At 44.1% G+C, this 13,137-nt stretch overlaps 1 pseudogene; it reads right to left on the bottom strand.

Moving 5' to 3' along the window:
* LOC132569087 (neuromodulin-like) overlaps positions 1 to 12,659 on the bottom strand; it is a 30,917-nt pseudogene extending 18,258 nt beyond the window's left edge.
* Between the last annotated feature and the right edge of the window lie 478 nt (positions 12,660 to 13,137).

The raw sequence follows: 13,137 nt of genomic DNA, 5'->3' as shown, positions 1-13,137 counted from the left end.
GATTTGGTGGGCGATAACAAACTCCCATAATTAAATTCATTTTGGGCCCTCTATTTCAACCCAAAGCATTTCTAGAAGGGAATCTAATTCTCTGACCTCAGTCTTATTGGACCGTATACACTCTCTGACATACAGAGCCACCCCACCTCCAACCCTTCCCTCCCTATCCTTCCGATATAACTTATATCCAGGAATCACTGTGTCCCACTGATTCTCCTCATTCTACCAAGTTTCTGAAATTCCCACAATGTCTATGTTTTCTCCCAACACTAACCATTCCAACTCACCAATTTTACTTTGAACACTTCTAGCATTTGCATACAAACATCTATAATTTCCCTGGCAAGCTAGGCCAGCAACCTTCCTCCTGCCGCCTCGAGACTTTGGCAGACAGTCCATACTGTTTGTCACCATCTCAGTGGACAACTCTGATCCATTACCCAGTAGAAAAGTAACAGCTAACCCTTCATCTCTTTGAGATGAGTCCTTCCAAACCAGAGACATTTCATCTCCTGTCGGCTTTCCCCCAAGATTTAGTTTAAAAACTTCTCTGCCACCTTTTTGATTTTAAGTGCCAGCTGCCTGGTTTCATCTGGAGACAAGTGGAGACCGTCTCTTTTGTACAGCTCCCGCTTGTTCCAGAAAGCATCCCAGTGCCTAAGAAACTTAAACCCTTCCATCTTACACCATCGTCTCATCCACACATTGAGACTTCTAATTTGTGCCTATCTCTCCTGCCCTGCACGTGGAACAGGTAGCACTTCTGAGAAGGCTACCTTGGAGGTCCTGGCCTTAAGTCTCCCGCCTAGCAGCCTAAATTTTTCCTCCAGGACCTCACGACTGCATTTCCCCACATCGTTGGTGCCAACATGCACCACGACCACTGGCTCCTCCCCAGTATCAGCCTATCAACTACTTGCGTAATGTCCGCTACCTTCGCACCAGGCAGGCAAGTCACCATACGGTCAGTACTTAGTTTTGCCACCCAGCTGTCTACTTGCCTAAGGATCGAATCACCAACTACCAAGACCTCCCCTCTCTCCCTGCCCAGGGCTGGTTCCTTGGTGCGAAAGGATATCCACTCACCAACTGAAGATGTCCCTTCTGAGGGTGCATTCCCCTTACCCTCAGCACGGTGCCCTGTTCCCTCTCGACCCTCATGCTCCCTGGCAGCAATGGGGCTGCCACGTTCAGAGCAGGGCTCATCTAACACGTCCCCGAGAATCTTCTCCGAGTGCCTAACTGACTGTGTCTGCTTCTCCAGGTCAGTCACCTCGGACTCAAGGGTACGAACTCATTCCCTAAGGACCAGGAGCTCCTTGCATCGAGCACACACCCAAGACTTCTGTCCTATGGGCAGATAGTCATACATGTGACACTCAGTGCAAAACACTGGAAAGCCCCCACCCCCACCCCCCCTGCTGGCATTCTACCTTCATGATAGCTTTTTAAAAATATACAGTCCCCTTTTAAATCCTGTTTGTTTGTGTGGCTCTCCTTCTGGAGGGTCAGCTTACCTTATTGGGAGCAGAAGGAATCTGGGTTCCTGGTCCTTACAGAGTTCCCAGGCTAAGAGCAGCCGGCCAAGAGCCCTTTGGGTCTCACCCTTCGGCTCACGCCAAAAACTCACGCCTCTGGCAAGGCGCAGCTTAAAATGCAAAGAGGGTGGAGAACACAGCCACTCCTAATCAATCAGCAACAATCACCTTCAATCACTTTAACCTTCAGCCCACTCAACGAAACAAACAGCAGTTCCCAAGCAACCACAAACTCAGAATTTTCAGCAGTCACACAAACTCAGAAATTCTCAGCAACTTTCCCAGCTGTCTCAACTTATCTCAGAGCTTCTCTGCCCTCTCTCAGACCTCTCTGAAATGTGCTCAGCCTCTGGCAAGGCGCAACTTAAAATGCAAAGCCTTCCTCAAAATGCAGATCATGGGGGCAATTAGATACATAGAAATTTCTGTTAGGAGTGGTTAATTGCAACAAGCAAACCTAGAATTTTTGTTGGTATTTGTTACCAGAATTTCTTTATTACTTCAGAATGTAAAATAATGGTTTATCTTATTATATATACTCACTTGGGGGGGGGGGGCGGTCTGTCACAGGCAAAAAATGCCACAGTTGGTGGCCAGGGACAGCAATTCCACCTCTGCACTTACTGAGGCTTGTCAGGACCACCAAGCACCCAGAGCCATGTCCCATGGGGGACAGAGTGGCACAGGTGCCTGTGGATGCCTTCTGGAGACTAAAGAAACCATCAGGGAGACTTGGCAAGATGCCGTACTGGGCAACACAACCCAGCTCACTGCTGACAGGCTCACCACAACTAGCTGCAAAACAAGGCTGTACTTTTCTAAAAATCAAAGTTAGGGATTCACAGAAACTGATAGGCATCTTCTATATAAGATATAAATCCCTAATGGAATTGACCTAATATAACTCTCTCATTGGCTGTGGTGTACATTCCATCAGTCAATTGTTGTCTGGTGCCATTTACTGTCTATGCTCCTCTCCCCTACCCACTACTGGACCAGGACAGATGAGAACTGGGCCACTGGGGAAGCTACTAGGCAGTAGCTGTTGCTAGGCAAAAAAATCTTGCTTCTGTCTGTAAAAGGCAACCAAGCATAGTTCTCTCAGTAAAAGGTGGTAGAAGGCCCTTTCCAAGTCTCTTTTGGCTTTTGAGGGAGAACACATTGGGGCCAGTCCTGACTAGAGCTGCCAGTTCCAGGTTGGTGGGAAATTCCTGGAGATTTTGTGGTGGAGTCTACTGAAGCAAGAGTTTAGGGAGGGGAGAGGCCTTGGCTGAATATAATGCCACCTTCCAAAGCAGATTTTCTCCAGTGGGAGAGAGATCTATTGTCTGGAATTCAGTGGTGATAACAGATCTTCCGTCTCCATCTTGATGTTGGCTACCCTAAACCTGGCTGCTTGCTACAGCTTCTGGGAAGGAGATAGGGTTGCCAACTCCAAGTTGGGAAATTCCTGGAGATTTGAGGGGTGGAGTCTGGAGAGGGTGGGGTTTGAAGAGGTGTGGGACCTCAGGCAGATACAATGCCATAGAGTCCATCCTCCAAACCAGCCATTCCTCCTGAGAAACCATTGTTGCACTCACCAGGTGAGGAATGAAGATCACTCAGAATTACAACTGCTCTCCAGATGGCAGAGGTCAGGTCCCCTGGAGAAAATTGGCCACCCTCCAAAATGGCCGCTCCACCCTCCAAACCAGCCATTTCCTCCTGAGGAACCATTGTTGCACTCACTAGATGAAGAATGGAGATCACTCAGAATTACAACTGTTCTCCAGATGGCAGAGATCAGTCCCCCTGGAGAAAATGGCTGCTTTGCAGGATGGACTCTTTTTCATTATATCCTGCTGAGGTCACTTCACTCCTGCTTTGATCCACTCTGATTTTGAACCAGTCAGACTTTCAGTCTAACCTACCTCACAGGGCTGTTGTGCAGATCAAAATGGAAAGAAGAGAATGATGTAAGCTGCGTTGGTCTACACTTGGAGAAAGAATGTAGGTAGAGGCTGTAGCGAGGGGGGAGGAAATGGAAAGCTGAAGTCAGATCAATTTCTCTACAGAAAATGGCTGCCTTGAGTGGGTGGGAAGACACTAAGGTTGGGGAAATGAATGCCTCCACTAGGGTGAGTGAGTGGGAAGACAGGAAGGGTGGGGGTGCATTTGCCCAGAGCCTCTTTCTAGAGCCCATTGTATTTTTCCCCACAATGGGTCTTATTCCTAGTGTTGTTATAACATAACAATGATCAATTGCCATTGTCATATAGTGTGGTGGTGAGTTCTTGGTGTGCACTAGGAAAAGCTGTGCTATTTTATTCACATGGATTTGCAACTTCAGTTTTGCAAAGATATCTCCCAAAACATTTCTGTAAAACAAATTTAGGAAATATGGGGAAAAAACAAGAAAAACCTGGAAGGTGTACAGAAACACCACAGTGCTGTAGTGAAGCATGAAAAAAGCCCCAGCTTCCCCAATAGTACCCAAGATGGGGCAAACAGCCTGTGTGTAAGTGACCTGTATGCACACACACACACACATCCCCAAAAAATTGTTGGGTAAGGTTAACACAAAGTCATTCAAATCCTGTAAAGTGAAGAGAAGATCTTTCCTACTAACTTTCCATTTGATGAAGTTTTGGATTTGGATGGCTTTAAATGACTACAAAAGCAGCTTCACTCACATCCTCTCCTCTTCTTTATGTATTTATTAGCTATTTAAATCATGTAACTAGAAGGAATTTTAATAAATTTTCTTGTACACAAGAACAGCCCATCATATCCCAAATTTGCCTGTACAGTATAGGTGGAAAGTTGATATTATATCCTAGTTTAGATTATCATGTGCTAGTCACAGTACCTCCTATATCATGTACTATTTACATAAAATGATTTCCCTTCTATTGACTTACAGATTTCTACACAAAAGTGTTTGAAGATGGCTCAAACAAGGGAGGTGCCTCCCAGAGCTTCTGAGGATGGCCTGGTTCTTTATACTTAGCATAAAGTCATTGGCTATGAACAGGAAATGTGCACTCTCTTCCTAATATCTCTTCCTATTATATTATTAGGATGATATGCGAGCCAGTTATTATAAGCAGTGCCATCCCTCAAAGATCATTTTTATGGATGTGGATTTAATGATATCTGAGGTATTTTAATTAAACTGTAAAGCTGCCTGGGCCATACAAATATTTAATTTGAATTGATGTATTTTTAGCTTGTGACTGAGTACTTAGAAAAGGCCCATTAAAATTAATAAAATTCTTTTAACTATGGCATTGCTACACAAACCCTTAAAATGTGTATGTGTGCTTGTTGGTGTATGTATAAGTATCTCTATACCAGTATATTCATTCATGTAATTATTATTCTATCTCCACATTCTGGTTGTTATCAGTTTTTTATAATTATTATCAGAAATAATGAATTATGTTATACACATGTGACCTTGCCAGAATGGCAGAAGTCAGCATTGCAATGATTCTCTTATGTTTATAAGAATATACATGCATTGTAAATTATCAAAAGCAAATAAGACCTTAGACCAAAAAAATGCATTTTAAAAACATGAATAAGAATAGAAGAAATAGAATTCAACAGCTTGATCTCTAAGAATTTGTTTCAACATTCAATTTTCCTATTGTGAGAGAATTTTCCCTTACCATAGAACAGAATATTCATAAACTGGGGCTTTATGAACAAGCCCAACAAAGTTTAAGCAATCTAATTTGTAACACATGATAGGCATCTGCCAAGACCAACGGTTTGACAGCCAACTGCCAGAGACATCTGGATCATCTTTTTTGACTGGGCCATGCTCATTGTGTTCGTGTTATTCCTTGCACTTGGATTTAATTTTTGATTGCCATATTTCTCATATATATTGACACTAGCAATAAATACAATGGCCTTTAGAAAGAGGCTCTGGGTGAGTGCCCTGGCCTTGGGTGCTCAGGGTCAATTTGCTGTGGTGTCATAGCATGATGATAATCATGAAGACATAGAGGTTCAGAATTCATTTCATCTGCAGTGTGTTGTTGGTGCCTTTTTCTGTCGTATTTGGCCTTGCAGCATTTAGCATCAGTGTGTGCTTGTGGTGTGATCTTCCCTTTGACCTGGCATGGTTGTGTTATGGTATACTATAGGGTATATACCTGAAGACCATGGAGACTGTTTTCTGTAGGGGAACTGATCTGACTTTAGCTTTCCATCTCCTCCCTCCTCTCTGCAGCCTCTACCTAGGAAAAGGACAGTCTTTCTCCACAGTGTGGATCAAAGCAGGAGGGAAGCGACCTCAGCAGGGTATAATGAAAAAGAGTCCACCATGAAAAACAGCCATTTTCTCCAGGAGGACTAATCTCTGCCAACAGGAGAGCAGTTGCAATTCTGAGTGATCTTCATTCCTCACCTGGTGAGTGCAACAATGGTTCCTCAAGAGGAAATGGCTGGTTTAGAGGGTGGAGTCTATGGCATTGTATCTGCCTGAGGTCCCACCCCTCTTCAAATTCCACCCTCTCCAGACTCCACCTCTCAAATCTCCACAAATTTACCAACCTGGAGTTGGCAACTGTATTGCCTTCTCAGCCAACCATCAACCTACCTCTATCTGCCCCTCTGACTTCATCTTTCCCCCTTACCTGTAGCCTCTACCTAGGAAAAGGTCAGTCTTTTTTCACAGTGGGGACCAAGGCAGCTGACATCATTCTTCTCTCCCCCTTTTGATCTGCACAACAATGCTGCAACCTACTCAGCTTCCACAGCAACAGTCTGGGTTTGTCAGACCCTGCTCTGAAGCGTTAACTGCTACGCCACACTGGCTGCCATAGGGAAACTGCTGTTGAACAGAAGCAAGCAGCCAGGCCTAGTTACGTCATGCCCATCAAGTGGCATCAGGTCAATCAGTTTGCTGCTAGGCCTAGGGTAGCCAACCTCCAGGTAGAGCCTGAAGATCTTCTGGTATCACAACTGAACTCCTGACAACAGACCTTCACTGGAGGAAATAACTGCTTTGGAGGGTGGAGTCTATGGCATTATATTCAGCTGAGGCCTCTCCCTTTCCAAATTCTGGCTTCCATAGACTCCACCACAAAATCTCCAAGAATTTTCCAACCCGGAGATGGCAGCTCTAGTCAGCCCCCAATGAGTTCTCTCTCAAAGGCCATAAAAGGCCTGAAAGGGGCCTCCTCCCCCTGCCTTTTACTGACAGAACCAAACTTGGAATACTATGGTTGCTATGAGGGAAAATGGAGGACCTGGTGAGACAGGCCAATAGAACAGGGGTGGCCAACGGTAGCTCTCCAGATGTTTTTTGCCTACAACTCCCATCAGCTCCAGTCATCAGCCATGCTGGCTGGGGCTGATGGGAGTTGTAGGCAAAAAACATCTGGAGAGCTACCATTGGCCACCCCTGCAATAGAAAATGAAGGCAGCCCAATCCTCATCTGGAGGGTGGCATTGCTCTCAATGGAGACTGAGCAACATGTGGCTCAGCCAATGGGAGGGTAGGTGAATCATCACCAAGACAGCTTGTCTTTTATAAGTATAGGATAAGCCAGATCTATTTCTGAACCACCTTGAGGCTGTACTTACTTGAGGTCATTTTTTAATTTGTGCAATATATCTAAATACTTATTGAAACCACTTGTTACATCACTGAGTACTGCAGAAGTGCTCTGAATGAAGTTACCAGTAATGGCCAGTATTTGTTTGTCATTACTCTTGACTAAATCAATGACAATGGTGTCTGAATATATATGTGCTCATGTTTGTCTGAATGGTGCAGGCAGTGTGGAGTAGAAAACAATGGTAGCCAGGACCAGCTCACCCACTAGGCAAACTAGGCATTTGCCTATGGCACCGGGAGGGGGGCACTGAATTGAGCTCCCCCCCTCCCAGTACTCCAGGCATATGCCTAATTCACTGCCGCCCCCAGCACGCTGAGAGGAGTGACACCAGCCTCCCCTTACCTGCTTTGATGCAGGCATCTCCATAAAGTGTTCTCTTAAGAGAGCCCAGGATGTGACAAGGCTTCGCTCCTCCCTCTGGGAGTGGGGAGAAGCCTTGTTGTGCCACACAACAGAGCATAATTAGTTTATTTGTTCTGTAGCTAATAGAACTCTCCCAGAACACTTTTTAAGTAAAGCTGCCTTAATTTGCTAAAGCTACAAGTCCCTCATTATCTTTGTGTTGTTGATCTACATTGGGCTGAGTATTTTTGTAGCACTCCAATTAAGAAATGCTAACAGAGCTAGAAATACATTGATACAACAGTTGATAACCAGATCTGACTCTCTAAATAATGGCAGAGGCCTAAATCTTTGTGATCCTGTACCACCTGCCACCATCCGTGGTCTCTGTTTTAGACAAAGCATCACAGCACTTTGCTTGAATCTGTGCAAACATTTTGGCTGTCTCCTAAGGAGTTCAATCTGTTTGTTTGGCCAACAAAGTTAAATATTCTGCCAATATCTTTTTCTTGTATTAATGGAAATATCCCAAACAAATAGATGCTCTAAAGAAGACTCTTCATTTATGAAATAGCAATACAAGAGAGGATAATAGCAGTGGGAATATCAGTATATGCAAGGGAAATTAACTGAAAATAATTTAGCAATAAGGCATTTTACAAGCCAACACTATTCTTACTGTGGTACACATTCTAATGATGTGATTTATACTTTGCGATCTTTTCAGCAGCACCTAATGATTTCAGTAAGGCATGATTCATAAATGCAAGCAACTGCACAGGTGTCAGCTTGAAATGCAAGTAATGCAGAGGCTGCTTCATTTTACTTATTTATGTTATTTATAGCCTGTCTTTCCTGAGGCTGAAGATGGATTACACAGTATAAGTAGGGTTACCAGCCTCAGGTAGTGGCTGGAGATCTCCTGGAATTACAACTGATCTCCAGGTAAAAGAAATCAGTTCCCATGGAGAAAATGGCTGCTTTAGAAGGCATTAGAAGCCATTAAAATGGCTGCTCTATGGCATTGTACTCACCTGAAGTCTCTCTACACCCTAAGCCCCAATCTCCCCAGACTCTACCTCCAAAATCTCCAGGAATTTCCCAACTGGCAACCTTAAGTCAATAATATCAATACAACAAGATGGAAGAGCCAGTAAGTAATGTGATAGGATCAGAACTCTCCCCATAGACTGGGCTGGGGCTGTTCTGGGCAGCCTGGTTCAAACCAGACTGTCCAACGGAGCCTACAAAAGAGCCAATCCTGCAGAAAGAACTCTCCCAACAGGCTGGGCTGGGGTTCTCCTGGGCAGCCTGGTTCAACCCTGACTGCTCAACAGAGCCCACAGACATTTCAGCAATCCCTTGGAAGTAGGGAGGGGGAATGAAAGGTATCACTTAAATGGCTTGCATCTATTTCAGCTTAACAGTTGCTGGGTGCATCAGCCCTGCTGTTTGGTGGAAATGGAATGCAAGCCATCTCGATGATCCCTCTCCCTTCGCCCACTTCCTACCATGAGCCCCACAAACCTCCGAGAAACTATGGGGAGGGGTTCATGTATCCCATCTACTTTGGAAAATGTCAACAGTAATTCCAAGACTTATAGCTCTTGTAGAGGAATTCAATGACTAAAACAGTGTTCTTCAAACTGGAAGGCTAACTCACTAAAAGGACTAAGGACATCAATAGGGAAGGTGCAAAGTACTTTGCATGTCTAATGGGTGATCATTTGTAAACAAGACTCTGGGCTGCCAGGCAAATCTGCTCTGAATGCTGGGATGAGAAGTGGAGCCAAGATTGTCTCATTGTGCTTTCCATTACCTCAGACTGGATATTACATGGCTTGGAAGAGATTACATGTAGGGTATAGGAAAGTAAAATGTAAGATGAGCTAAGCCAGTGGTAAGGCAAAGAACACCAAGTACAGGAAACAGGCAGGTATACTCATAAATGTTTAGCCTAAGTATGTGTGTATGGAGAAGGAAAATTTAGTCATTTTAGAAAAGTATTATATATATTATATATATATTAATTACTTCAGTTAGTTTCAGTTTATTATTATTATGGCCAATGGCCAGCACAGATCAAAACAAACTAATCCACACAAAACACAAAAAGTGCACGGCCAACAAGAGCATCACAGCACAACATACAAGGACCCAAGAAGGAGGCATTCAAGGGGAAGAGGGGATCCCACAGCACTCTCGACAGTATGCAATTTAATAAATCTTGAAAAACTCTGAGCTAAAGGGTTTATCAGAATGTATATTTGGAGTCTATAATCCAAAAGCTGTTACATTGTTTTGTCAGTAATCAAAATGAAAAATTTTCAAACAAATTTATGAAACTAAATATACTGCATCATTTTGGTTCTGCCATAGGCTGGATAGTGCTCTATTTGTATCCAGCCTTGTCCCAAAAGCAGTGTTTATTTTCTTTGTTCCATTGGACAACTGAATTGATTGGCTAATGTTTAATTCATGAAAGTGTATCTTCTGACTGTGGTCTCCAATATATATGTGGAGCAAAAGTATTGCAGACAGTAGCACCTCATGAAATTTCTGCTTCTGTAACAAAAGGCCTAACAAATCAAATGTTACTGCTAATGGATAGTGGGCTCTATAATTGTCCTCCAGTGCAGAATATTGCAGAAATGATTAGCTTCTTTCAGAAATACAGGTCAGTAGTTCACTATAATCAAGAAAGTGGGACATCTGATCCTAAACAAAGAAAGTCAGTGCTGCTTTGTCACACAACTCTGACAAATAAATTACTCTCAATATTCTAGAATGTTTCAAATCATTCTACACTAATATCTGTATTTAAGGCTGATCCTAATAACAAAGTCAGGATATCTTTGGGTACTTAAATTCAATTACTGAAGCTGTGAATGGACAAGACAGAACTTTCTACAGACTTGAAAAGGGCTTTAGGTTTGAAGGAAAAAAATGTGAAATCTAAAAAAAAATTATTCTGGACAGCTTTAAAAAGCTGAAAATGTTAAAAGAGTCTGTAGCTTTAAAAAACAGAATTCCTTTTCGAACAACTTTACAAATGAACAAAGTAGGAGTCAGGTTGCACCTTTAAGACCAACAAAGTTTTATTCAGAATGTAACATTTCCTATGCATGCATTCTTCTTCAGACAAGGGGATAGAGTACAGTGGGCTGAAATATATGCAGTTGGTGGGCTAAGAGTGTAAACTGATACAAAGTTAGGATCAAACATCTCATCTGAGCATGGACACCATAGCTTGCAGTAAACCCAAGTGCCAACTTTGCTGCCACATACACCCAGACAGACAACACTATCACTGGACCTAACAGTATTAAACTACACCAGTGGTTCCCAAACTTATTTGGCCTAACGCCCCCTTTTCAGAAAAAAAGTTACGCAGCGTGTCCCTGGAAATCTACCTTCAAGAAGTGGACTAAAAGATGCAATGACATATTTTGCACACAGATTAAACAAAGATGTTGTAAAGAAGACACTTCGAAGCTTGAAATTCTAAAATTATTTTATAAAATCAACCATAGTAACATTCCCATACACAGAGAATTTTTTAAATTTCTTTATAATTATTATCTACCCTCCCCTTGTCAGCTCCAACTAATGCAATGGGAAGGTGCCACCACCCAGCCGCTTTCAACCTGAAAGCAGCAGGCAGCAGTAAAATGGGGTGCTCTTCGGAGGCTTCCTTGAAAGCCTCCAACAAGTGCAGGCAATGTTTGCCCAGCAAAGAAAAGCGGCAGCGTGACAGCACCGCCTGGGGGTCTTGGCTTGCCTGCTGGCAGGCGCAATCCTGCCACAAGGGAAGGGGGAGTGAGGGGGTGCCCAGCAGCACCCCCTGGCAGGGTGGCACCCTAGGTGGTCACTTACCCATTTACTCCCATGTGCTGGCCCGGCAGAAGCAGGGATGCCACTTTCTGGAAAGTCAGGGAAATGGAAATTAGTCAGGGAAATTGTGATTAAAATATATTCAAGTAGTGGATTTTTGACCTGCTGCTGCAAGAGCATGATGTTCTTGTGGCAACTGGAATAGAGAAGTAGCAGAATACAAGTAAAATTAATGATGCTCTTTCCCAGTTCCACCTTTTTCTCAGCTCCACCCCCAGCAACCAGCCTAATGTATTTGTTGAGCTCTGTCTCTGTGTGATTTTAAACGTTTAGCAATATACAAACTTTAAACATCTGTTTTCATCCCTACCTGCTAGTACTGCATTCAACTTACATATAAAAATAAGCATGTTTTTGGGTCATGCTTGTGTATGGAATGGACGTTTTATCTCCTGCTAAACCCAGCACAGAGTTGCAAATGAGTTTTGCAGCTGTTGGTCACAGACAACTAGTACTTTCTACTCTGCACCATGCAAAGTAAATTTTGCGAATGTGATTGTTCCTGCTGGAGTTTACAGAGTACCAGCTCTCTCACTCTTTTTCCTGACTTCTCCCATGCATAAAGGTTGCAAATGTGGGTTGTCTGCATCTTCTTCGTGGTCTCTGTGCTTCACACTCAAGGGATATAGCGCCTGCGCTGATCCCCCAAATCGGTACCTAAAAAGCCCGGGATTGTTCGTGCTTGGCACCAGTGAACATGCGCAGGCGTCCCAGTACACATGCTCACCGGAGCCAGCGCGAGGATCCCGCCAGTTCCTTTTTGACTGCCGCATTGATAGGATCTCCTTTTGACTGCTCCGGTTGGTGCCTGGTAATCCTTTGGATTTTTCCCCCTGTTATTCGCTCGTTTGTTGTTTTCCTAGTTAGTTAGTATTATAGTTAGTTGTTAAAAAAAAAAAGACTTTGTGTTGGACTTTTATTTTCCCCATTCCCTCACAAATCTTTCTGTGTGGGTTCCGGTGCCTATGGAAAGGCGTTGGGGGGTTTTCAAACGTTGCCTCAAGTGTGGTAGCAAGATTGCACCCCCTGACGGTCACGCCCTCTGCTTATTGTGTCTGGGCAAGGGACACCGAGTCAATTCATGCCCACATTGCTCGAGTTTCTTGAAGCAAACCCACAAAAAACGGGCGGCAAGGCTATCGGCAGCACTTGTAGAATCGGCTCTTTGTCCACCAAAAATGGCAACGGGCCTGTCGGTATCGATGGGAGAAGCTACCCAGGCCCTGACAGTTGCATCGGTCGATCCATCATCGCCGGTGCAGACGAGCATGCCTAACGAGCAAGGCCAACCCACAAAACAACCCCCTGAAGGGTTAGTGGTGACTCTGGCCAAGAAACGTCTAAATCCAAGGAGAAGCGGAAGAAGGACAGACTTTCCCACAGTCCTTCTCGGGATGCTTCATTGGAGTCGATGTCGACTCAAGCTGCTCCACCCCAGAAGATTCTGGTGTCTGCACGTCCACCGAGTCCTTCGGTGTCGAGAAGCAGAGGCTTACAGCCGATCCATCTGTCGGGATCTAAGCAGGAGATAGACCTGACCCAGCGCACCCATTCATCTAGATCGAGGTCACTTCATCGGAGCACACCGACATCAGCACGCCATGTAGGGGAGCTCATGGCTATGCGTTGTGACCACCCATATTTAGTTTTTCATGAGTCCAGAGTATCGTTGGCTCCTGATGTTTTGTTTCTCCCTAAAGTGGTCTCCCAGTTTCACCTTAAGTTGGACGTTTGGTTACCCACATTTT

The sequence above is a fragment of the Heteronotia binoei genome, chromosome 3, assembly GCF_032191835.1.
Source record: "Heteronotia binoei isolate CCM8104 ecotype False Entrance Well chromosome 3, APGP_CSIRO_Hbin_v1, whole genome shotgun sequence".
Lineage (NCBI taxonomy): Eukaryota > Metazoa > Chordata > Lepidosauria > Squamata > Gekkonidae > Heteronotia > Heteronotia binoei.
This window is presented reverse-complemented; position numbering and strand designations above follow the sequence as displayed.